General features: G+C 44.2%; 1 long non-coding RNA gene across 6 annotated transcripts in view; it reads left to right on the plus strand.

Annotated features, from left to right (window-relative positions):
* The window catches only part of LOC142468953 (uncharacterized), an 89,908-nt gene extending 69,173 nt beyond the window's left edge, over nucleotides 1–20,735 (plus strand). For all 6 annotated transcript variants that reach the window (XR_012788918.1, XR_012788920.1, XR_012788919.1 and 3 more), the window contains 3 exons: nucleotides 17,781–17,884; nucleotides 19,184–19,407; nucleotides 20,654–20,735. This is a non-coding gene — a long non-coding RNA (uncharacterized LOC142468953). The remainder of the gene's footprint in view (nucleotides 1–17,780; nucleotides 17,885–19,183; nucleotides 19,408–20,653) is intronic.
* The last annotated feature ends 2,973 nt before the right edge of the window (nucleotides 20,736–23,708 follow it).

The raw sequence follows: 23,708 nt of genomic DNA on the forward strand, positions 1-23,708 counted from the left end.
GATAAATGTCTTGTGTACAACAGCAATCTAGAAGCAGGAGGTATACTTAAAAACTTATTGTTACATTTGATTTATCTGTCACTAACAATGTCTGCTCTGTACATTTAGCCGTCTTTCATAACCTATTGGGGGACATTTAGAGCTCACTGCTTACTCTTTATTGCTTTCCTCTGCTTGTGAGATTTATCTTCTTGTGCATATATACAGTAACATAGACCATATGTCTTTATAGTGATGGCAAGTGTAAGAGATGTGTGCAGAGGTACATATAATGGAGACCGATTTGGGTGCAATTATATCTTGGCTTTATTGAGCCTGTTCCTTTATCCAGGCAAAACATACAAAAAGAACAAAATAAAAAAACCCTATCCCTTTGTAAGGGCTAATTTACTTTTGCAGACCCTATCTGCAGGACAGGAGGTATATTCCCTTTACCAGCCTATCGCCCCAAAGTCTCAGGAAGTACCTTAAGCAGATGGCCCTCCATGTCAGTCTCTGGCAGGTTCCTGGATTCTCTGTGTCCAGGAAATATAGGTCTCTGGGTGTCTTGATCTCAGCACAGCCTTTGTGCTCAAGACAGTGTCTGCGTGTCTGATTCTCTGCTCTCCTTCTGTCCGCCCAAATGTGAGCTAAGGAATCTCTCGCCTGTTTCCAACAGAAGGCTTTTCTTACAGACTTAATTGGCCAGGTGGTGTCTGGTTAATCGCCTGCTGCACTTAACCAGATCCCTGCTGGATTTTAGAGATAGTTTCTTCAACAGGGATAAGTCCCTGTTACATACCTCCCCCGTTTGTGGGAAGCTCGGGCTTACCACGGCCGAAGCCCATCCTTCCACTCTCACTCGAGATATCTCTGCGGCTAGAATGAGAGTGGATGGAGGAAGAGAACTCTCAGTCTCACTGGGATTGGAGCCCTTTCTCCAGGTTATTAGTGTCTCCTTCAAAAGGTGCTTGAGATCAGCACTCCCCAGTCGAAGGACTTTTTCCAAGTACAGTCTTTCTACTGACCGCGTGGTTATTAGATTTCCCCATGCATCGGGCGATCCTCTCTTTGTAGGCAGACTGCATGGGGACAGTTGCAGAGCGTTTACGCAAATAGCTTTCTCTCACCATATTTTCCATGGACTCCAATTTAGTACTAAATGTCCATTCCTTGTAACCCTTGCTCAAGTCTTGCAAAGCCTCTGCCAGCTTACTTTTGAATTCTGTCTATGTTCGGAATCTATTTCTACTATCCTAGACTCTTGCCATTTCATGGTATCACTTTAAGAACATTCAAGAGTAGCTATTTGAGTTTTCAGCTCCTGAAGCTGTCCTTCTGCACTTCTTTTTCCACTGAATGCAATTGCCAGTGCAAGGCTTAAATCTATTTCCTTTTCTCTATTTCTATTAAGGAAACTCACTGCAAACCAGTCATTATAGTATTGGTTGATATCCATTGCTTCACCTACTAAAATATTATTTTTTGTGGTTCCTTTGTACAGTGTGTCTTTACAACACATACTTTTCCCGATATTTAGGTCTATATTAGGAATATACATTAGAATCTGTTTGGAAATGATTAAGGCACATCCTAGTGTAACTAAAATAACAAGGAGATTATGATTTGTGAATGTGTAGGCTCAGAACAAAACATTATTGTGCCTAAGAACACATGATGAAAGCCCCTGTCACTATCGCACATATGAATTTTCTCACACTATTCAATAATAATTAGGATGAACAAAGTGTCTTGATAACAAAAACAGGGGATATTTCCAGCACTCAAAAAAGTATCAAGAGAAATACAAGAATACGCAATCGCAGATAGTGGCCATGTGGGGAAATCTACATATGTTACCAGGTGTATGGTGCGTTACCTGTCAGGCTCACAGGAGGCCTGAACCTCTGCCACTGGGAGCCTAGGGTGTATCCTGGAATGTACTGCTTACAGCGCCACCACCTGTGCAGGGATTCTAGTGTGTAGAATAACCCATCAGCATATACCCAAGTGTCCCAAGAGTCCCAGAAGTCACCAAGAGCCCAGCAACCCACCCACTAGGCGTGATCAGCGCCTGAAGGAAACCGGTATGTTGGTGCACTTACAGCTGCGACACACTTTATTCTAACTCTGCTAGCTCCGCGAATTTCAGATTATCCCGGTTATGTGCGGTTTTGTATCGTTTTCGCCCTTGGTGAATTGCGTTATTTTCGCGGCTGTGATTTAAGCATTTTATTCCCGCTGTCTGCAATACTGCAATGCCGTGTAAAAACTCATGGGGGCGCTTGCGAGCTGTTGTCTTTGAAGCCGAGCAGCCGTCCCCTGGGGAGATGTGTTTGCAGCAGAGAGATACGCTGCTCTCTCTGCGCAAACATCGGCACATTAAAAATTATTTAAAATACATTTTTATTCATAGTGTATATGTGCAGGGGGTCTCCGGAGCTGAACCGCGTTGGTTTCAGGTCCGGGACCCCCTACTTCCCGAGATACAGGCCCCTTTAAGAGGTGCCGGTATCCCTCTACATTTAAAGGTCCCGATCACGTGACCGCGGCATGTAAACCAAGCAGGGGGATACCGGCACCCCCTAATGTGTCTGTTAAATATCCCTGCCTATTGGGGTCAAGTGAGAGGGTTCCTAAGATCTTGGGGCAGAATGAATTTTATTCCTAGGTGCCCTAGAACAGAAGTTCCCACGTCAATTGGCCGTGAACTTGACCGAGGCCCTATGTAGTTCCCACGCCAATTGCACGAATATAATTTAAAATAATCTGTTCTGTGGGTCTGAGCGGGTTGAAATTTGCCTGGTCCTCATGCGGAAGGACCCTTGCCACAGTGGCAAAATATCAGCCTTCCACGACCCTCGGAACTATACTGTAGATACCAAAATACAGTTTTAAAGCACATTACCAAAGTGGCTTTTTTTCTGCCATGCAAGTCAATGGCAGAAACCTAAACTTCACCATTACCCTGACTCCGTTCTGTTACCACGAGAGGGTCGCAATTTGCCATGCAATCCTGTCACAACTAGGACTACATGGTGACCGAATCTGAGCCCTCTAGGTTGAACAGAACCGGACTTGTGGATTCCAGGTTTCTGCTCATTCTGACTTAGCCGGTTCAAAGCTTTCTCCGCCATTACGCTCAATGATAGGACCCTCCTCACCGGCGTGACCCTTTCTCGCCGCCATTACTGGTCGGACCCTGTTGGGGTCAAGTGAGGGGGTACCTAACATCTAGGGGCAAAATGAATTTTATTTCTAGGTGCCCTAGAACAGGAGTTCCCACGCCAATTGCCCTAGTTCCCACGCCAATTGCTCGATCATTAAGCTTTTTTTACAATGTTGCCGAGCTTGCGGCTTTGCGGTCTGGCAGTTAAAAAACAGTGCAGTAACCCTCGTCATTTGTTACACAAATGGAAACAATGTACAGTACAGTAATACAAATCAACATGTTCTTTTATTGGTGGAGTCGGTACAAAAACATTTATTTACAAATACTGTACAATGTAGAAACATTTAAAGTGCAAACATTTGTCAGTCAGTATGGTTTACAGTCACATGTTTTAAATACAGTACAGTACATTCTTTAATATCTTTAAAATAATCCGTTCTGTGGGTCTGAGCGGGTTGAGATTGCACCAGTACTGTACAGTCCTAGAGGGCAGCAAACAGGGCAGGTTTTCAGGGCAACCTTGAAAACCGTGCCTGTTTGCGGCACTCAGGGACTGGAGTGGTGCATGTCCTGTGTAAAAAAACACACAACAACGCTTTGCTCATTTTCTGCAGTTACTGTTGTCATTGTGTTTTTAATCCCTCCCTAGCCAAGCGTCAATCGGCTGAGTCACCCTATCCTAGCAACCCCCACTTCTCCACTGGCTCGTTAATCTACTGCATATTGCCATTGTGTTCTTAATCCGCCCATAGCCGAGCTACAAACACTCAGTGGGTCTGCGTCTAATCACACCATCCCCCCACCCCCAACCCTTAGAGGCTTGCTTTGTCAACGGTAACACTTTGGAAAATCCCCTCTCGAATTTGAAATGTAAATCTGATGTGCACAGCACTGTGAGAATTGAGAGTAAACTGATACAGTATTTCATCAGGGTGTGAAAACATTTGTCAGTCAGTATGGTTTACAGTCACATGTTTTAAATTCAATACAGTACATTCTTTAATATCTTTAAAATATAAATATATAAATATAATTTAAAATAATCCATTCTGTGGGTCTGAGCGGGTTGAAAGGAAGGGCCCTTGCCATAGTGGCAAAATATCAGCCTTCCATGACCCCCGGAATTGTACTGTAGATACCAAAATACAGTTTTAAAGCACATTACCAAAGTGGCTTTTATTCTGCCATGCAAGTCAATGGCAGAAACCTAAACTTCACCATTACCCTGACTCCGTTCTGTTGCCACGAGAGGGTCACAATTTGCCATGCAATCCTGCCGCAACTAGGACTACATGGTGACCGAATCTGAGCCCTCTAGGTTGAACAGAACCGGACTTGTGGGTTCCAGGTTTCTGCTCATTCTGCATGGAAAATACTGTCCTGCGCTTCGGCTGTCTGTAAGGCACCTATGGTGTCAAGCCGTCAATTAGCTGATAAGGAGGGAGCTGTTTACGGCCCTGGGTAACCCGGAGTAGGGGGGAATATATAAACCCTTACCTATAAATTATCTCCGGTCTGGGGCCTGCTCTCCTCCACAGCATGTGCGTGCAGCCTTCAGTGGTAATCAGGAGATGAAAGGAAGGAATCCGGCGCCACTGCGCATGACAGACTGTAGAAACTCCCGGATGATCTTCAAAGAAACTTTATTGCACTATACACATAGGGCTACACCACAATCTCCTCCTCTACGCGTTTCACCCTCTCAGATAGGGCTTCGTCTCCGAGACGAAGCCCTATCTGAGAGGGTGAAACGCGTAGAGGGGGAGATCGTGGTGTAGCCCTATGTGTATAGTGCAATAAAGTTTCTTTGAAGATCATCCGGGAGTTTCTACAGTCTGTCATGCGCAGTGGCGCCAGATTCCTTCCTTTCATCTTCTGCTCATTCTGACTTACCCGGTTCAAAGCTTTCTCCGCCATTACGCTCAATGATAGGACTCTCCTCGCCGGCGTGACCCTTTCTCGCCGCCATTACTGGTCGGACCCTGTTGGGGTCAAGTGAGGGCGTACCTAACATCTAGGGGCAAAATTAATTTTATTTCTAGGTGCCCTAGAACAGAAGTTCCCACGCTAATTGCCCTAGTTCCCATGCCAATTGCCCTAGTTCCCACGCCAATTGCGCGATCATTAAGCTTTTTTTACAATGTTGCCGAGCTTGCGGCTTTGCGGCACAGGGAGTTAAAGTGACTTGCTTTTTATGTACTGTATTTGGGGGTTGTATTTGGGGGTTTATTCATCAAATTATTATGATGAACTGCCTTTTGAAATTACAGTGCTGTTAACTATTTCAGCCACACACCTCCAGAGTCATTCATTTTCTGCAATATTTATTTTATTTTATCAGGAACCAAAAAATACAAATATAAAAATAATCAGGAATAATACATTATGCAGTCTTTATTAAGTTCTTTTGGCAGCTTGAAATTGGATAACCATTTGGAAAACATTTGTAAAACATGGGGAAACATGAATAATGCACATTTATAGGAATATTATTTAATAACACAGTACTGTATACTGTACAGTACACAGTACTGTAATGTACTGAACAGTATAATATACAGTATATACTATATACTGTACAGTGCTGTATAGTAATATTATTTTTTCCGTCTTTATCTTTTCCTCATTCTGTCTGCAGTACAGTAGTTAATTGAGAGAGGAGAGGTTTTGTGTACATCATTACTGCTGTTTATATACTGTACATTTGACTGTACAAGCAGAGTAGACTGGACACAGCACCCCACCTCCCCCCAGGCCACCCACCCTTTTCCTGAAACGACAAGAAAACAAAAAATTAGTGCAGTTACTGTACTGTATGTGCGTACTGTATTATGGCATTGTGTGATGTGTAGTACTACTGCACTGTAGATGGCTGGTGCTGCTTTCTCTGGAACGACAAAAATTGAGCAGTTACTAGGCAGTTACTGTAGTACTGTCAAACTAGTCTACTGTATACTGGAACTACTGTATACTCTGACTACTATTAAATTCTATGTACTGTACTGTAACCTGATGGCTGGTGCTGCTCTCTCTGTAAAGAAAAAACTAACCACTGTACTGTATACTCTTACTATCTGGAAAGAAAAAATCTGTGCCATACTTACCTGTATCATACTGTACTTACAATACTACAGCACAGTACTACTTTCCTGATGCTTGCCCATTACGCGCGATGACAATGGGCAACACAGTGGCAATATGGTCTATATATTTATTGCAGCGTTCCACGGTGAGTACATCGTTCCAAAAACTCAGTATGCCTTTCAACAACTCGTCCTTTTTGGAGGGTTTCGCCACTTTCCGGATATAGTCCTTCAGCTGATGCCAGACCATTTCGATCGGATTGAAGTCTGGCGATCTGTCATTGGAAAAAAAGGACAATTAGTTTAAGAGATACAGAACAGTACACAGTGAAAGCAGTGGGGAAAAAATGAGACACAGTTACCGCACTTACTCGCTGGCGTCTTCACCCAGTTGATACCGTGCTCAAGGATATGCGCTGTTGACGCGGCGTGCTTCGGGTCGTTGTCCTGGTAGAAGCGGTGACCATTGGGGAACTCGCGTGTGATGTAAGGTCTAAGGGACAATGTTGTCTTGGAAGAAAGCTTTATTCATGATTCCTATAGCAAGAAAAGAAAAGTGCTCAAAAAACTGCACAATAGTACAGTACAGTGCATACAGTAAGGCAACACTAGTAAAATACAGTGCATAAGGCTACATTATATTTGCTATATTTTACCTTCAAAGACGACAATGCAACCCGGTCCACGCCTAGAGATGGCACCCCACACATGCAGCTTTATGGGGTGTTTTGGCCGCGGCTTCAAAGATATGCGGCCTTTTTTGTGGAATGCAAAGGTTGCAAATCTCTCCAGCGACACAGTTGACTCATCAGTGAAGATGCAATCCTGGAAAGTCTCCCCACTGTCGATCCATGCCTGGGCCTGGAGCACTCTTTTGATTTTGTTTGCGTCCCGTATCATGGGGTACGCTCTGTAATGACAAGGAATAAAATTTTTTAGCAGTACAGTACAGTTTCCTAAACAACACTTTTACCTCCTGTACTGTCCAGTACTAACCTCACACGTCCATATTTCCATCCAATGCTGCGTCTCATCTTCTTTATGCTGCTCTCGGATACAGTGAGATTGTGCCTTTCCTGCAGAGTGTTTTTAACCTTTAATGCACTCCTCTCATCATTCTCCTCACTTATCTTGTCCACCAGAAGAGTTGTCTCCCTACAATGTAAAGAAAATATATTGTTTTATTAATATGCAGCAATATAAAATGTATATAAATATAATGTTGTAATATACTGTGAATAAAAATATACAAAAAATGTATACTGCTGTACTACTGTATACTATAAATATAAATATACAAAATAAACATACTGTTGTAATATAAATATAAATATTCATCCTATATACTGTATACCGTTGCAAGATAAATAGAAATATACAAAAAATGTATACTGTTGTACTATAAATATAAATAGACAAAATATATATACTGTTGTACTATAAATATAAATATACAAAATAAACATACTGTTGTAATATAAATATAAATATTCATCCTATATACTGTATACCGTTGCAAGATAAATAGAAATATACAAAAAATGTATACTGTTGTACTATAAATATAAATAGACAAAATATATATACTGTTGTACTATAAATATAAATATACAAAATAAACATACTGTTGTAATATAAATATAAATATTCATCCTATATACTGTATACCGTTGCAAGATAAATAGAAATATACAAAAAATGTATACTGTTGTACTATAAATATAAATAGACAAAATAAACATACTGTTGTAAATATACATCCAGTTTTAGAAATATACTTACGCGTTAGTTACCCTTGTTGCCCTTTTGCGGTCTCTGTTTTTTCCTTGTGCATGATAGCACACGGTGGTTAATGGCAGAACGAGGTCAGAGGCAGCTAACCAGCGTTGGATATCAGCAATTCGGTGTCCGCTCGTGTACATCTGCTTAATTCGCATGCTGAGATCCTTGGAAATCTTTTTAACAGGCATTGCTGCGAGTAGAAAGAAATACAAACACAAGAATGTATATTCGATGTTTAGTCGATGTGTATTCAATGTGCAGTCAATCCACAAAATGGATGGTGTATTTATACGGTAATGACTCACATTAGAGTACTCCCACTTTCAACACCTGTACCTCGTCGCCATGCATAAAAGGTTACACACTTTGCATAGCCCACCACTCGCTGATCTTTATCTGACCTTGCCCTTGTCCAGATACTGTACTGCATTGTGCCACCTGCTTCCATGGAGCAACCCCGATTCTATGGACGCAGAAACCCACTCGCCTCTGCCGTGCCTGTCATGCTGAAAAAGCGAAAGGCGGCAGCCGTTTCCACGCCAAGGGGAAAGTGACAGGCTAAGGCCAATAAAGAAAACCTTCTGCTGACCCCAAAGGCTAAGGGTTTTCTTAGACGTAAGCCTCATTATGTGAAGAAGATATACGGTGATGTGCTCTCTATGCAAAACGAATGGCAGCCAACCCATCGAACCCGCAGACCACTTCCTCCCATATGCTTCGACGACTCTGTTGTAGCTGTCCCGGAAATCTTCAGCCCGTCTTCTCCACCCCAATCTTCTCTGGTTCCATCTGACGACGCTGCCGCCTCTGAAATCCGCGGGTCACTGTCTCCTTTGCTCTTGGATGACTCTGCTTCTCGGCCGGAAATCCAACGGTCACTTTCTCCATCCCTCTTCGACGACGCTGCCGCTTCTCCTCTACCGGGTATCCACAGGTCACCCCCTCCACTCTTCCTCGATGTCGATGCCTCTTCTCTCCATGGAACCCCCATCTCATCCTCCGTTGCACCCATCCCCCCAGATGTCCAGACGCCATGCACAAGCAGCTCATTAGACCGGATGCTGAATGGGATAACTGTGGATCTCCCCGGGAATTCTATTGTGCTGGCAAAGATAGATTTGCTTCTGGAGACAATGCTAAATGTGGAGCAAAGGATGCTACAAATGGAGCAACGGATGGATCGACGGATGGAGAAGATAGAGGCTGACATAGCGGGCATACATTATTTGCTCGGTGCTAATGCCCCTGTTTCCCCGACGCCGAAGCAGGGGGGTGACATGGATGTGATGCATGGGACCTTCGACCCCCGTCCATCACGAAGCGCACCCACTCCACCAGAAGATGTACTGTACATGTATGCCGTTGAGGAGGACATGACAACCCCATCAAGACCACGCCAGGAGACAACACGGCGACCACGACTGGAGGAAAGCTTCCTCCCAGACAACCTACCATCGCCTGTCGCCTCAAGCACACCCGCTCCCAAAAGACCTACTGCACCGACACACTTTATTCGAGCAAATACCCAGTATGTACCTGGCAGATACCTGGAATGCGCCGCTCCTCACCTCTGACAAGCCCAGTTGCGTTTGCCTTCCCAGCCTGGGTTCATGCCTGGCTGACGGGCGGCTGATCTGTTAAATGATAATGATTAGGATTTAATAGGCTGCAATGCTTCGCGTGTCTACCAGATGGCATAAATTCATGAATTGTAATGCAGTATATATATATATACTGTGCAGTATTGCAGCCAGCGGGAATAAAATGCTTCAATCCCTGCTTGGAAAATACCTCAATGCACTCGGGCAGAAAACAGTCACAAACCTCAATACACCCGGGTATACCCGAATTCGTGGGACTAGCCGAGCTCGAATAAAGTGTGTCGCCAGTGTACACACGCTCGCATCGAAACGGTGCCCGACATCACCCTGTGCGATCTGACACCGGGGATCAGGGAGAAGTATAGGGTGATGAGTGCTGGTGCACCCCACAAGTATGCCTTGTCCATATTTAAGCACCATGTTCCCTACTCGTTGTACTGCGACTGGGCCTTCAAAGTAAACTACGATGGGAATCGCGTTAAAAAGGCGCTTCCTGCCAATTTAAGGAAAAACATTCGGGATGAAATGCGGCGCTTTTATCCAATTACAGATCCTGTAATGAAATGCGTTCGAGACTGCATTAATGGCGTTTTGCGCCATGCAAGGAATCGGCTATGGATGGACAATGCGGAGGCCTTTCTGTGAGACCATACTGTTGTGCTGAACTGTATTGTACTGTACATGTTTTGCCCTACAGTACCCGCTGTAGATGTTGTTGTGTGTTTTTTTACACAGGACATGCACAACTCCAGTCCCTGGGGGCCGAAAACAGGCACGGTTTTCAAGGTTGCCCTGAAAACCTGCCCTGTTTGCTGCCCTCTAGGCCTGAACTGGTGCAGGTCTGACTGACAGTGTTGCGCACCATCCCACTGTACTGTACTGTATACAGTACTGGGTTTCTTTAATAAAGGAGATGCTACTTAAAATGCTTCAACATTGTATTTGTAAATAAATGTTTTTGAACTGACTCCAACAATAAAAGAACATGTTGATTTGTCTTACTGTACTGTACATTGTTTCCATTTTCTCCTTTGATAGTACTGTATAACAAAATACAAAAGGAGAAAAAGCGGAGCACTGCCAGAAAAATGAAAAAAGACTTGGGCAAAAGAATATTGAAGATTATTTATTGGGCATAATGGCCAAAAAAAAAAAGACAGACACACAAGGTTAAAACTCTGACGCGTTTCCCGCCGTGGAGGCGCTTTATCTTTGATAAATAATCTTCAATATTTTTTTGCCCCAGTCTTTTTTCATTTTTCTGGCAGTGCTCCGCTTTTTCTCCTTTTCTATTTTTGTTCCAGTGGTGTTGCAGCACGCCCCGGTACCAATCTTTGCAGATCAGCTGTCGTCATCAGAGGATTTCCTCTAGGAGCTGCAGAGTGGATCCGGTTTTTGAACCTGTGTGCAGTCTACACCCCTACTCCTCACCTGTTTCAGGACGGACTACAGCTGACGGGGACGAACGGCTACAGCCTTGGATCGCTCACCGTTTCTCCTGCAGTGACCACCACCGCCCAGACTCCGTCGGATGTTACATCGCGGCATTACCATCGGGCACCCGGTAAGGCGGCGGGAGACTCTGCTTGCAGGTCTCTACTACCAACAGCCAGTCCTGTTACACCGGGGAGCCATTACCGCAGTCCCGAGTGAGGAGGTTGTTTCCATCTTATACGGGGGGCTGGTACCATCGGCTATGTCGGTGTATACCCCGACATTTCGCAGGTGAGGTGGGTGTTACACAGACCCACACACAACATCGGGTTCATCACGGGACACTCTATGCTTTATTTTTTATGCCGGTTTATGTGATTCCTTAAGCATACAGCACTTGCCATATTTGCAGCTTCCACGTGGGGATTTTCCTCGTTTTTCTACTTGGAGTATAACAAAATACAGTGTTTCTAGAATGTCGAGGCTTACTGCACTGTTTTTTTACTGCCAGACCGCAAAGCCGCAAGCTCGGCAACATTGTAAAAAAAGCTTAATGATCGTGCAATTGGCATGGGAACTAGGGCAATTGGTGTGGGAACTAGGGCAATTGGCGTGGGAACTTCTGGTCTTAGGCACCTTGAAATAAAATTCATTTTGCCCCTAGATGTTAGGTACCCCCTCACTTGACCCCAATAGGGTCCGACCAGTAATGGCAGCGAGAAAGGGTCACGCCGGCGAGGAGGGTCCTATCATTGAGCGTAATGGCAGAGAAAGCTTTGAACCGGCTAAGTCAGAATGAGCAGAAACCTGGAACCCACAAGTCCGGTTCTGTTCAACCTAGAGGGCTCAGATTCGGTCACCATGTAGTCCTAGTTGCGGCAGGATTGCATGGCAAATTGCGACCCTCTCGTGGCAACAGAACGGAGTCAGGGTAATGGTGAAGTTTAGGTTTCTAAGTGAACTTAAAGTGATTTGTTACCGGCGCTAACCACACCCAATCTGTGATAAAATAGTGCACAAAATTAAAATTCAAAATAAAATGTGTCAAGGTGATCACTGATTAAATTCTCAACCTTCCAGGAATGTGTACAGATTCCTTTCAAAAGTAGCTTGTCCGGGATGGGAAGGGAGCGAAGATAGCAGGGATACACCATGAAAAATAAAAAATAAATGCATACAATAGTGTAATAAGTTCTTTTCAATCTGGATAAAACATGTATGTCTTGGCTCTATAGCAATGCCTACTTACAGCAGGTCAAAAGGTAAAAAGCATTGATCTACACAGCAGGTAGAAAGGTGTCAGGATCTTCAGGAACAACAGCCCAGGTTTACAGCATAAGAAATCAGCACCTCAGCTCAGACGTCAGTAGATGTGAGTGGATAAGAGACATGCAAAAGAGAGGCAGACCATAGTGTCGATCGTGCATAAAATTTATATAAACAAACAACAAATTTTAGGAATTGTACTCACATTGTGTACATAATCATAGTTCACATAAGGCTTTACTTGAGGCAAATGGAGTGCTGGTTCAGTGTGGAGCAGCTCACCGGGGATCTTCTCCTTAGACTCACAACAGACCGGGTGGGAGATCGCGTCTGACGTCACATCCGCTGTTGGGGTGACGGCATCCGGTCTTGGAGGCAAACGGTGGGGGAACTCAGCAACTCTGAAGCCTTCAGTAGAAAGAGCAGCTGCAGCAATGAAAGTGGCTCTACGCGTTTCGTCGTACTAGACAACTCCCTCAGGAGTTGCTGAGTTCCCCCACCGTTTGCCTCCAAGACCGGATGCCGTCACCCCAACAGCGGATGTGACGTCAGACGCGATCTCCCACCCGGTCTGTTGTGAGTCTAAGGAGAAGATCCCCGGTGAGCTGCTCCACACTGAACCAGCACTCCATTTGCCTCAAGTAAAGCCTTATGTGAACTATGATTATGTACACAATGTGAGTACAATTCCTAAAATTTGTTGTTTGTTTATATAAATTTTATGCACGATCGACACTATGGTCTGCCTTTCTTTTGCATGTCTCTTATCCACTCACATCTACTGACGTCTGAGCTGAGGTGCTGATTTCTTATGCTGTAAACCTGGGCTGTTGTTCCTGAAGATCCTGACACCTTTCTACCTGCTGTGTAGATCAATGCTTTTTACCTTTTGACCTGCTGTAAGTAGGCATTGCTATAGAGCCAAGACATACATGTTTTATCCAGATTGAAAAGAACTTATTACACTATTGTATGCATTTATTTTTTTATTTTTCATGGTGTATCCCTGCTATCTTCGCTCCCTTCCCATCCCGGACAAGCGAAGTTTAGGTTTCTGCCATGGACTTGCATGGCAGAAAAAAAGCCACTTTGGTAATGTGCTTTAAAACTGTATTTTGGTATCTACAGTACGGTTCCGGGGGTCGTGGAAGGCTGATATTTTGCCACTATGGCAAGGGCCCTTCCTTTCAACCCGCTCAGACCCACAGAACGGATTATTTTAAATTATATTTATATATTTATATTTTAAAGATATTAAAGAATGTACTGTATTGAATTTAAAACATGTGACTGTAAACCATACTGACAATGTTTTCACACCCTGATGAAATACTGTATCAGTTTACTCTCAATTCTCACAGTGCTGTGCACATCAGATTTACATTTCAAATTCGAGCGGGGATTTTCCAAAGTGTTACCGTTGACAAAGCAAGCCTCTAAGGGTTGGGGGTGGGGGGATGGTGTGATTAGACGCAGATGCACTGAGTGTTTGTAGCTCGGCTATGGGCGGATTAAGAACACAATGGCAATATGCAGTAGATTAACGAGCCAGTGGAGAAGTGGGGGTTGCTAGGATAGGGTGACTCAGCCGATTGACGCTTGGCTAGGGAGGGATTAAAAACACAATGACAACAGTAACTGCAGAAAATGAGCAAAGCGTTGTTGTGTGTTTTTTTACACAGGACATGCACCACTCCAGTCCCTGAGTGCCGCAAACAGGCACGGTTTTCAAGGTTGCCCTGAAAACCTGCCCTGTTTGCTGCCCTCTAGGACTGTACAGTACTGGTGCAATCTCAATCCGCTCAGACCCATAGAACGGATTATTTTAAAGATATTAAAGAATGTACTGTACTGTATTTAAAACATGTGACTGTAAACCATACTGACTGACAAATGTTTGCACTTTAAATGTTTCTACATTGTACAGTATTTGTAAATAAATGTTTTTGTACCGACTCCACCAATAAAAGAACATGTTGATTTGTCTTACAATACATTGTTTCCATTTGTGTAACAAATGTCGAGGCTTACTGCACTGTTTTTTAACTGCCAGACCGCAAAGCTGCAAGCTCGGCAACATTGTAAAAAAAGCTTAATGATCGAGCAATTGGCGTGGGAACTAGGGCAATTGGCGTGGGAACTTCTGTTATAGGGCACCTTGAAATAAAATTCATTTTGCCCCTAGATGTTAGGTACCCCCTCACTTGACCCCAATAGGATCCGACCAGTAATGGCGGCGAGAAAGGGTCACGCCAGCGAGGAGGGTCCTATCATTGAGCGTAATGGCGGAGAAAGCTTTGAACCGGCTAAGTCAGAATGAGCAGAAACCTGGAACCCACAAGACCGGTTCTGTTCAACCTAGAGGGCTCAGATTCGGTCACCATGTAGTCCTAGTTGCGGCAGGATTGCATGGCAAATTGCGACCCTCTCGTGGCAACAGAACGGAGTCAGGGTAATGGTGAAGTTTAGGTTTCTGCCATTGACTTGCATGGCAGAAAAAAAGCCACTTTGGTGCTTTTAAAAGTGCTTTTAAACTGTATTTTGGTATCTACAGTTCCGGGGGTCGTGGAAGGCTGATATTTTGCCACTGTGGCAAGGGTCCTTCCACATGAGGACCAGGCAAATTTCAACCCGCTCAGACCCACAGAACGGATTATTTTAAATTATATTCACGCAATTGGCGTGGGAACTACATAGGGCCTCGGTCAAGTTCACGGCCAATTGACGTGGGAACTTCTGTTCTAGGGCACCTAGGAATAAAATTCATTCTGCCCCAAGATCTTAGGAACCTGGCACTGTATACTGTAGAAGACACATAATGTAAATGATACTGTACTGTACATGTAGAATAAATGCATAGTTTTATTTTTTCGGGTTCATTACACAGTATACTGTACGGCAGGAAAACATCAGCATACAGTACAATATTATCCATCGAAATCCCCCCATTAGCCGTTTTCTTTTCTGAGGAAAAGCAAAAAGAAAAGTTTTAATGTACAGTAATGGTCAGCCCCTTAAAGAAGTACCCAGCCAGCCCCACCAATAATTACTGTATCTCCTGTTCATATGTGCATGCACCTAGCGTTCCATCAATAGTTCAGTACTGTACATTATGTGCAGCACAGTACTGGAGAAGCCGCTCAGCCAATGATATTGCTTACAGGAGAATCGCTTGACTTTGGAATCGCGCCGATATTTATACAGTATTGTCAAAATAAAAAAAACACAGAAAATAATACGGCAACAATACTCACCATAGTATTTCCCATTCAGCTGGCGCTGGCACCGGTCCACTGCCAGTACAGCTTTCTTGATCATCCAAGTCGATAGTTTGCAGCGGGACTAGTCCACCTGTAGTCAGCTGGTGAGGCTGGAAATCGCTTAGGTACATGCAAGCTTCATCAAAACTGCACGCGAAATCCAACTCATCCTCAGGATCAGGATCAGGATTGTCACTGACGGCGGGACCGTCATTGGAAGCCGGTGCTGGTGCTGGTGCATTGCTTGGCAGCGACTGTCGCTTCTTAGTTGGTTTTAACACGACCCTTCGCCTTTTGCCGCCTTCATGACCATAGATACCGGAAAACGCCAGTGATACACACCAATACCCTCCAACAAATTGTGGCTCAATACGATAAAAACAGGGATCGCTACATAACCTTTTCCTTATTGCACGCTTCCACAAATGAGGAGTTGGCGAAAATTTGTAAAAGTCATAATTTTCGATAAAATACTGATAAATTTGAACAACTGTTGCCATCTTATCTTCTGTTGCATTAATCGCGGCCCATATCAAATAAGCGTAACTTCTGTTGGGTTTTTGGAAAGCGGGCTGCACTTGAAGACTCATGGCGGGCGGGTCTCAGGGGAATACTGTAAGCGAAACTGGTCTTTGTATTTCTTTAATATGAAAAGCCTAAATTGATACATTTTTGCAACCTCTTCCTTCAGTCTCAAGGCCAAGTTACAATAGCACACTGTGGTACAGTATCTTTTTTAAACGAAACACCTGCAAGCCGACACATTACTGAAGCGCATGCGCATTACAATTCATGCATTTCTGCCATCTGGCGGACACGCGAAGCATTGCAGCCTATTAAATCCAAACCATTATCAATAAACGCATCAACTGCGTATCAGCCGGGCATGACCCGTGGCTGGGAACGCAAGATGAACTCGGCATGCGCCAGGTGAACAGCGCCACATTCCGGGAACAAGCCAGGTAAAAAACGGTGATTTCTTGGAATAAAAGCTGCCGCAGCAGTATATGGTACCTGCTGGATGCTCCAACACCCGGACCCGCAACCGTGAAGGTACGTGGATCCTCTGATCCCGCGACGAGTCCGCCACCGCATAGGGTGATGTCCTGCTGGATGATCCCACCTTGGAAACAGTTTCTAGATCTTGGAGAGGCCTGGTCCCAGTCCACACTTATCACACTGCTCCCTCCTTGTCAGAGGACGCAGCACTGCAGCTGTGTCCCTGACTAAACTCACTACTACAGGGCAGAGTCCCTAACTGCAGGGGCCTTCCCAAGAGCAGTCACCACATCTACTGGTGAGTTGGGCCTAGGGGGTAACCTGGCCTAGTGTAGGAGCCACTGGCTCCCTACACGCACTACCTCCCCCTACCTTATCCCAGCTCCAACTAACTAGCATGGTCGCTGCCTGATGACTATATCCTGTCAGCCAGGGGAATATATCAGCCCTATTGGCTGGAATGCAGCATGTGATCTGGGTGAAAGGGTAGTCCCCAGAGGCTTCTGGGTAATGGAGTCCAAGCATGACCTCTTTGCTATTGGGGCCGTGTGCGCTATCTGTAATGGCCGCCGCTACTCTTAACTGAGCATGCGCAACTGTGGGCAGTCCCTGCACTACGGATAGCCATCTCTGCCATATCTCCCTCTCTGTAATGGCCACCAGACACCTTCTGCGCAGGCGCGACACTCCGTGCATGCACGGACATGCAAAACATGGCGGCGCCCTGTCACTAAGGCTGCCGAGGGCCCCAGGCAATGCGATCACCCCCGCAGCTCCCCAACACCCTGCAGGGGTACCCGCTTGGCTGCACAGGTAAGAGGGCACCAGGGGACCCCTGAAACAACTGTATATATATCAAGTTTGGCTTATCTTTTTTCCCCTTCACACACAGCTGTTCCATTTACAGGCAGTCCTCTGTTATCCAACAGAGTCCATTCTGGAAGTAGCGTTGGATAGTGAAACCATTGTAAAGTGAGTCCCATGTTAATTAGTGGCGGTGAGCATTGGATAACGCCTTCAGGCGTTGGATAACGCATTCTGGCGTCGAAAAACGCCCCTTAGGGTTGCATTGTAAAGCGTTGGATATGCCATTCGTTGTAAAGTGAAACATTGTATAACAAGGACTACCTGTATGTGGATCAAAGACCTAAACCTATTTTGCAGCAAACTACTTTTGCATAAGCTTTTTTCTAAATCTACCCAGGAAATGGATTGCAGTTCACAGGACAACACTGACCCCTTTGTGGAATACCCAGGAACTCAGGGATATAGCTGACATAGAGACACTTCTCGCTGATGAGGAAGATGGTACTGCTTCTCCTGTATTTCCCAAATTGAAATCTAAATCCGGGTTTTGTCCTCCTTTACAGACGTGTTCCCAGGTTGAAATTTTCTTGAGTCTGGTTACTAAAGTATTCTAATCTTTGCCCAAATTACGTGGAACTAACAATCTAACCGCAGATGAATGTCATGCTATTGACCAATTACAACAAATGTCAACAATAGAAATCAAGCCATCCGACAAGGGTGGCAACGTGGTCCTATGGCCAAAAGCCATGTACGAAAAGGAGGCTCTTCGACAGCTATGTAACTCCGGCTGTTATGAGGAGCTTCCAAGTGATCCCACCAATCAATACAAACTCTTGCAGGATGGCTCGATCAAAGATGTGGTCTCATTGGGCATTATTATATAAAAATGTAGTGAGGGACTGATTTCAAAACATCCAGTGGTCCCCACTTTTTATTTGCTGCCCAAGATTCACAAGAATCTCTCCCACTCCCCAGGTCGACCAATTGTGTCTGGCATAGGGGAGCTGTGTGAACCCGTCTGTCTGTTTTTAGATAAAAAAAATTCGACCATTTGTGGAAACACTCCCGTCACATCTCAGAGACACAACAGATGTTCTCCAGAGACTTGACCAGCTCACTCTGGGCAGGGGGACCAAGCTTGTCACTTGTGATGTAGAGTCTTTATATACTATCATACATCAAAAGGATGGCCTACGGGCAACATGGTATTTCCTGTCCATGGGTAACTTGTAAGATGACCTGACTCAGTTTTTGTTGGATTTATTACAATTTATTTTAACACATAATTATTTTGTATTTAAAACCAAATTGTATTTACAGACCAGAGGTACGGCGATTGGTGCCACCTGTGTGCCCTCCTATGCCAACTTTTTCTTGGGGCAATGGGAGAGAGAGATCGTGTTCCAGGAGAACAGCAATCCTAGTGTGAAACATGTGCTATCATGGTTGAGGTTCATTGATGATATTATGATCTTCTGGGAAGGTTCTATACCAGATCTCTGGACGTTCGTCAATGACCTCAACCATAACAGTCTTAATATCAAACTGACAAGCACAGTTAGCACTGAGTGTATAGATTTTCTGGATTTCTGCATTAATTTAGCTTTGGATGCTGGAATTTTTACAGATATACATAGAAAGGACACTGCGACAAATTCTGTCCTTCACACCTCTAGTGTACATCCCTTCCACCAGATTAGGGGTATTCCGGTGGGGGAGTTTCTCAGACTCAGGAGAAACTGCTCCTCTAGTATTATCTTTAACAAAAGATTGACTGAAATTATTTCTCATTTCCAGGCCCGTGGATACAGTAATGCTGTCATCAAGAGGGGCAGGAAGATCTGCAAAACCAGAACACGCAATTCACTTGTGAAATCTAAAAAGGTTGACAAGACGGGAGATAAAGCCATAAGATTTATTGGTACTTACGATTGCAATTGGTTGAAATAAAGACAAGCGTTACAGAAACACTGGCACGTACTTATGATTTCAAAACTATATTAGGAGGTTCTGTCAATATGGTGAGTCAGCGGGCACCTAACCTAGCCTAAACTTGTACATAGCCATTACAGCATCAGCAAGCCCACAATTTCCTTTCTAGGATTGTCCCAAATGGTTGTTATCTATGCTGGACATGCTCAGCAAGCCAGTATACTGTATGCAAGCTGCTAAGGAATTTTTTGATTCCAGTAATACAGCAAGATACAGTATGATGTACGATCCACCCTAAATTGTAAATCTAGGGGAGTGGTATATTATTTAACTTGTTCTTGCCCCAAAATCTATATAGGCATGACTAGACGAGAACTACGGTTCCATGTATTGAAGCATGTAAGAAATATTAAATCAACTGTACGTGATCTAATAGCAGACAGAAAAATCACATCAGTGGTCAAACATTTTAAATTAAAACATGGCTCTGATCTAAGCCAACTGAGAGCATTTGCCATTGACCAAGTCCTTTTGGGCATCCGTGGAGGAGATTTGGAAAAAATATTGTTGCAGCAAGAGTGTCGTTGGATTAAAAAATTGGGTAATTTGTTACCAGAGGGATTAAACGACTACATGGGTAACGTCATGTTTTTATGATCCATACCTTTGTCAATTTGGTTTATTTCATTTTACAGTGTAATAATTTAATCAGACTTGAGGAGGATATATAGTAATATATGCCTTATAATACATCCTTGGCTTTATAGTGGGAGTTCTAATCTAATATCCTGTGATAACCATTTTAATTGTTTTGTTTTTTTGGTTAATTTAAAATCACAAAACAATAATAAAACTATACACTACTGTATATGATTATAGACTTTGCACATTTGTTACTGTTTAAAAACATCATGTTGTTAAGTAGTCATGTATATTGCTTTATGTGAGTTAATTAATATATCATTAAACAGTATCATATAGAAATGGATATATGTGAGTCTACTTTAAATCACACATGTATACTTATCTAGTATTTAATGTCTGGATATAGGCAATTTTTCACCATGATTATAAAGTGTTAAAGATGCATATATCTTACTAAGCATATAAATGATGGGTAATATCTGATCTTTAGTTACTCCTTACTTTTGCAACATTGTGGCCCGGGAGTTAAAACCAATGCAATATTTCCAGTGTGATGGGTCTAGTTTTTTGTCATATCTAATACTTTAACTTTGATTCTTTGTCATCTCAAAAATATCTGTACCCTATCTCCTGAGTTTTACTAGTTTTGTCCTATTTGTAATTGGCATTTCTTTTACTTACAATATGTAGATCAGCTGTTGTCAGAGTACACCACTACCAATCCTGATCGGTCAATCACATCAGCTGTGATGGTCTCGCGCTGCCCGTTTTTAAATGTGTCCTGATGTCATGTGGAGGTGGGGTGTATATTGACCCACTTACCACTTTCTTGTTAAGACCCCCGAAGAAGCGGGACGGCGAAACATACGTCAGGGCTGCCTGTGTGTCCGTGTCCTCTCCAAAGTGTCCCTTACAACATTGTTTGATAACCGCGAACTGTACCCAGCGGTATACAAGGTTGCGCACACGTGTCTAGCTCCAGCTACATCAGCAGCAGTTTCTTAAGCTCCCGGATACCGTTTTTTGCCTAAGTATCATCTTCTATTTGTATTCATGCTCAACAGTGGCTTCTGGGACCTTTCTCACAACATATACTGTACCAATGTGGTATAGTGAGTTCATTTGAACTGCTGCATACAGCCATTTTCACACTGGTCATATTGGCTGTTTATGGGCTGTTGTAGCTCAATGCCTTTACAATGAGTGCTGCTACAGTATATTATTCCTTGTTTGCATTGACCTTGCGGTTGTGTTATTTCTTATGCCAAATGTTTGCTGAGGGTTTGTCCTATTCCACCATCTTTATATTGGACCGGCCGGTCTAAGGCGTATGAGGCTACTTGCTTGCCTCATTACTCGTTATTTTTGAATAATAGGGGGTTATAATAGGATAATTCTTCCTGTCAATAGAAGGTATAACATATGCATTAGCCATTACTCAGGGATTCCTTGCTATGTGAGGGCACAGGATACTGTTTTAAATTTTATGTGATGTTACAATAAAAATGGTTTATCTTTTTGGTATACCAGAGAGCTATTGTGGGATTCTCTCTCTGTAGGTGTTCACATTATTATATCCCAAGCACCATCAGTAGCTTTATTTAAATAGCTTATGTAACGGGTTTTCTGAACCGGCCTGACCCACCCAATCTCATATTGGCCCCTGTGGTCTAACCAGTCCCCATTACAGTGTGATGTCTGGTGGTGCACCTGTTGGCAACAGGACTCCTGAGTCTCCCGCATGATGTTGTATTGGGGATTGCCAACCCAGACAGGCAACTGAGGTAGTGTGCTTGAGTCCTACCTAGATCCAGTGCAGCGCCTCCACCTCATCAGGATCCCAGCTTGAGCTTGTGGATGGTCCTGGTGAGGAACTCCTCTGTGGTGCAGCCCCCTGTGTAATCACTCCACACTTACACACGAGGGTATCTTTTATCAGAGTCATCTTTATTAGTACGGTGGGCCAGCTGCCCTCCACAATGGGTGAACTTAGCCCTCCATTGTTCACCGTACTTCCCTTTGAAAGGTATTGTCCTCCTAATGTAGGGATTCCCTATCCCCGTAGGGATATCTATTCTGCGCCAGGTCCCTGGTCACAGTCTCATTAGTCCTGTAGTGTACCAACTCTGAACTTCTCCAACTACAGTACCGACACACTTTATTGCAGTGTGGTCGGTACCGCAAGCCGGGAGATTTCCCGGCTTGCTAGTGGCCGCCCCTCGGCGTGCCGCGCGTCATAGACGCGCGGTCACGCGTCTTCGGGAGCCTGCGCCCCCTGCACGCGCGTACAGGGCTCCCCGAGGGAGCCCTGGTGTCCCGCGATCTGCGGGACGGCGGCAGGGGGTTCCGGGGGACCCGGCAGACCCGGCAGCGGTAGGGAGAGCGCCCCGATCGGAGGGCGCTCTTCCGCTGCTTCGGCGCGCGCCCGTCACACTCGGGCGCGCGCCAGGCTACTGCTGCGGCCAAGAACGGGCAAATGCTCGAATAAACTTGGCCGCAGCAGTACTTAGCAACAATCTCTGAACTAACTTTTGATCAGTGCTGTGCCTTATGTATCCTCTGGGGGCTGACACAACTCTGACATCACCAACCAGGGAGTCAGAACCTGTGACCACTCCCATCCATACATAGGGCACCTCACCAGGGTGTGAGGGCAAACCTCCATAATTACTGCTGGCATGCCCATAACTTACCAGGCCTTACTGTCAGCAGGAGAGATGACTGCAGCCATTTTACAGCATGGTTACACTTATATTTACTGATTGTGGTACCATTGATCTTTTGGTCTGTAGCAAGTACTGTGTGTGTGTGTGTGTGTGTGTGTGTGTGTGTGTATATGTGTATATATGTGTGTGTGTGTGTGTGTGTGTGTGTGTGTGTGTATATATATATATATATACACACACACACACACACACACACACACACATGTATATATATATGTATATAAAACAAAGAAAAAGCATCCCAAGAAAGAGCACTCTGGTATAAAAGAAATATAAATGTATTACCTACAATCACTAAACCATATAAGAAAATTTAAAAAATATATGTGGTTTATAAGTGCATTCATTAGCATTTTCTGAGGTCAGTTAGTGTCACACTATTGTGAGGACATGAGGTACATATTTTTGTAATATGTTTTAGTGATTGTATGTAATAAATGATTTATATTTCTTGTATACCAGAGTGCTCTTTCTTGGGATGCATTCTCTTTGTTAGGTATTACTACTATCTTGGGAGCACCGTCAGGGGTATAATCCTTTATCTTAATTTTCTGATCGTGGTTACATTTACAGCGTTGTCTGTTCAAGGTATTCTCTTGTTTGTATGTGTAGCACTGTTTCCCCACCCTCTGGGAGATACTGCTAGTGTGGTGCTGAGGCATACCTGTTAGGGTCAGGAGATCTGAGTGGTCTGCGATGTGATGGAGACCAGGACAGGCTTTTGGTGATCATCTGAGATTCTTTCAGGTGCTAGTGCCTCCAATTGTAGTGGACTTCAGGGTTCAAGAGATCAGCTCCCACCACAACATACCTTCCACCTGCCCAAGGGATGACACTCAGACAGATATATAAAAGAACCAGGGCTTTATTCTTGCAGTCACTGCACATGATGGTGATACAGAATTCAGTCCTATGGGTGGTGCTGGATCCCCTTGATAGTATAGGGTCCTCTATCAATCAGATGTTCTCCCCAGACCCAAGGGCTGGGTGTGGGCACACTCATCCCGAATGGGAGAGGC

This window comes from Ascaphus truei, chromosome 1 (assembly GCF_040206685.1).
Source record: "Ascaphus truei isolate aAscTru1 chromosome 1, aAscTru1.hap1, whole genome shotgun sequence".
NCBI lineage: Eukaryota > Metazoa > Chordata > Amphibia > Anura > Ascaphidae > Ascaphus > Ascaphus truei.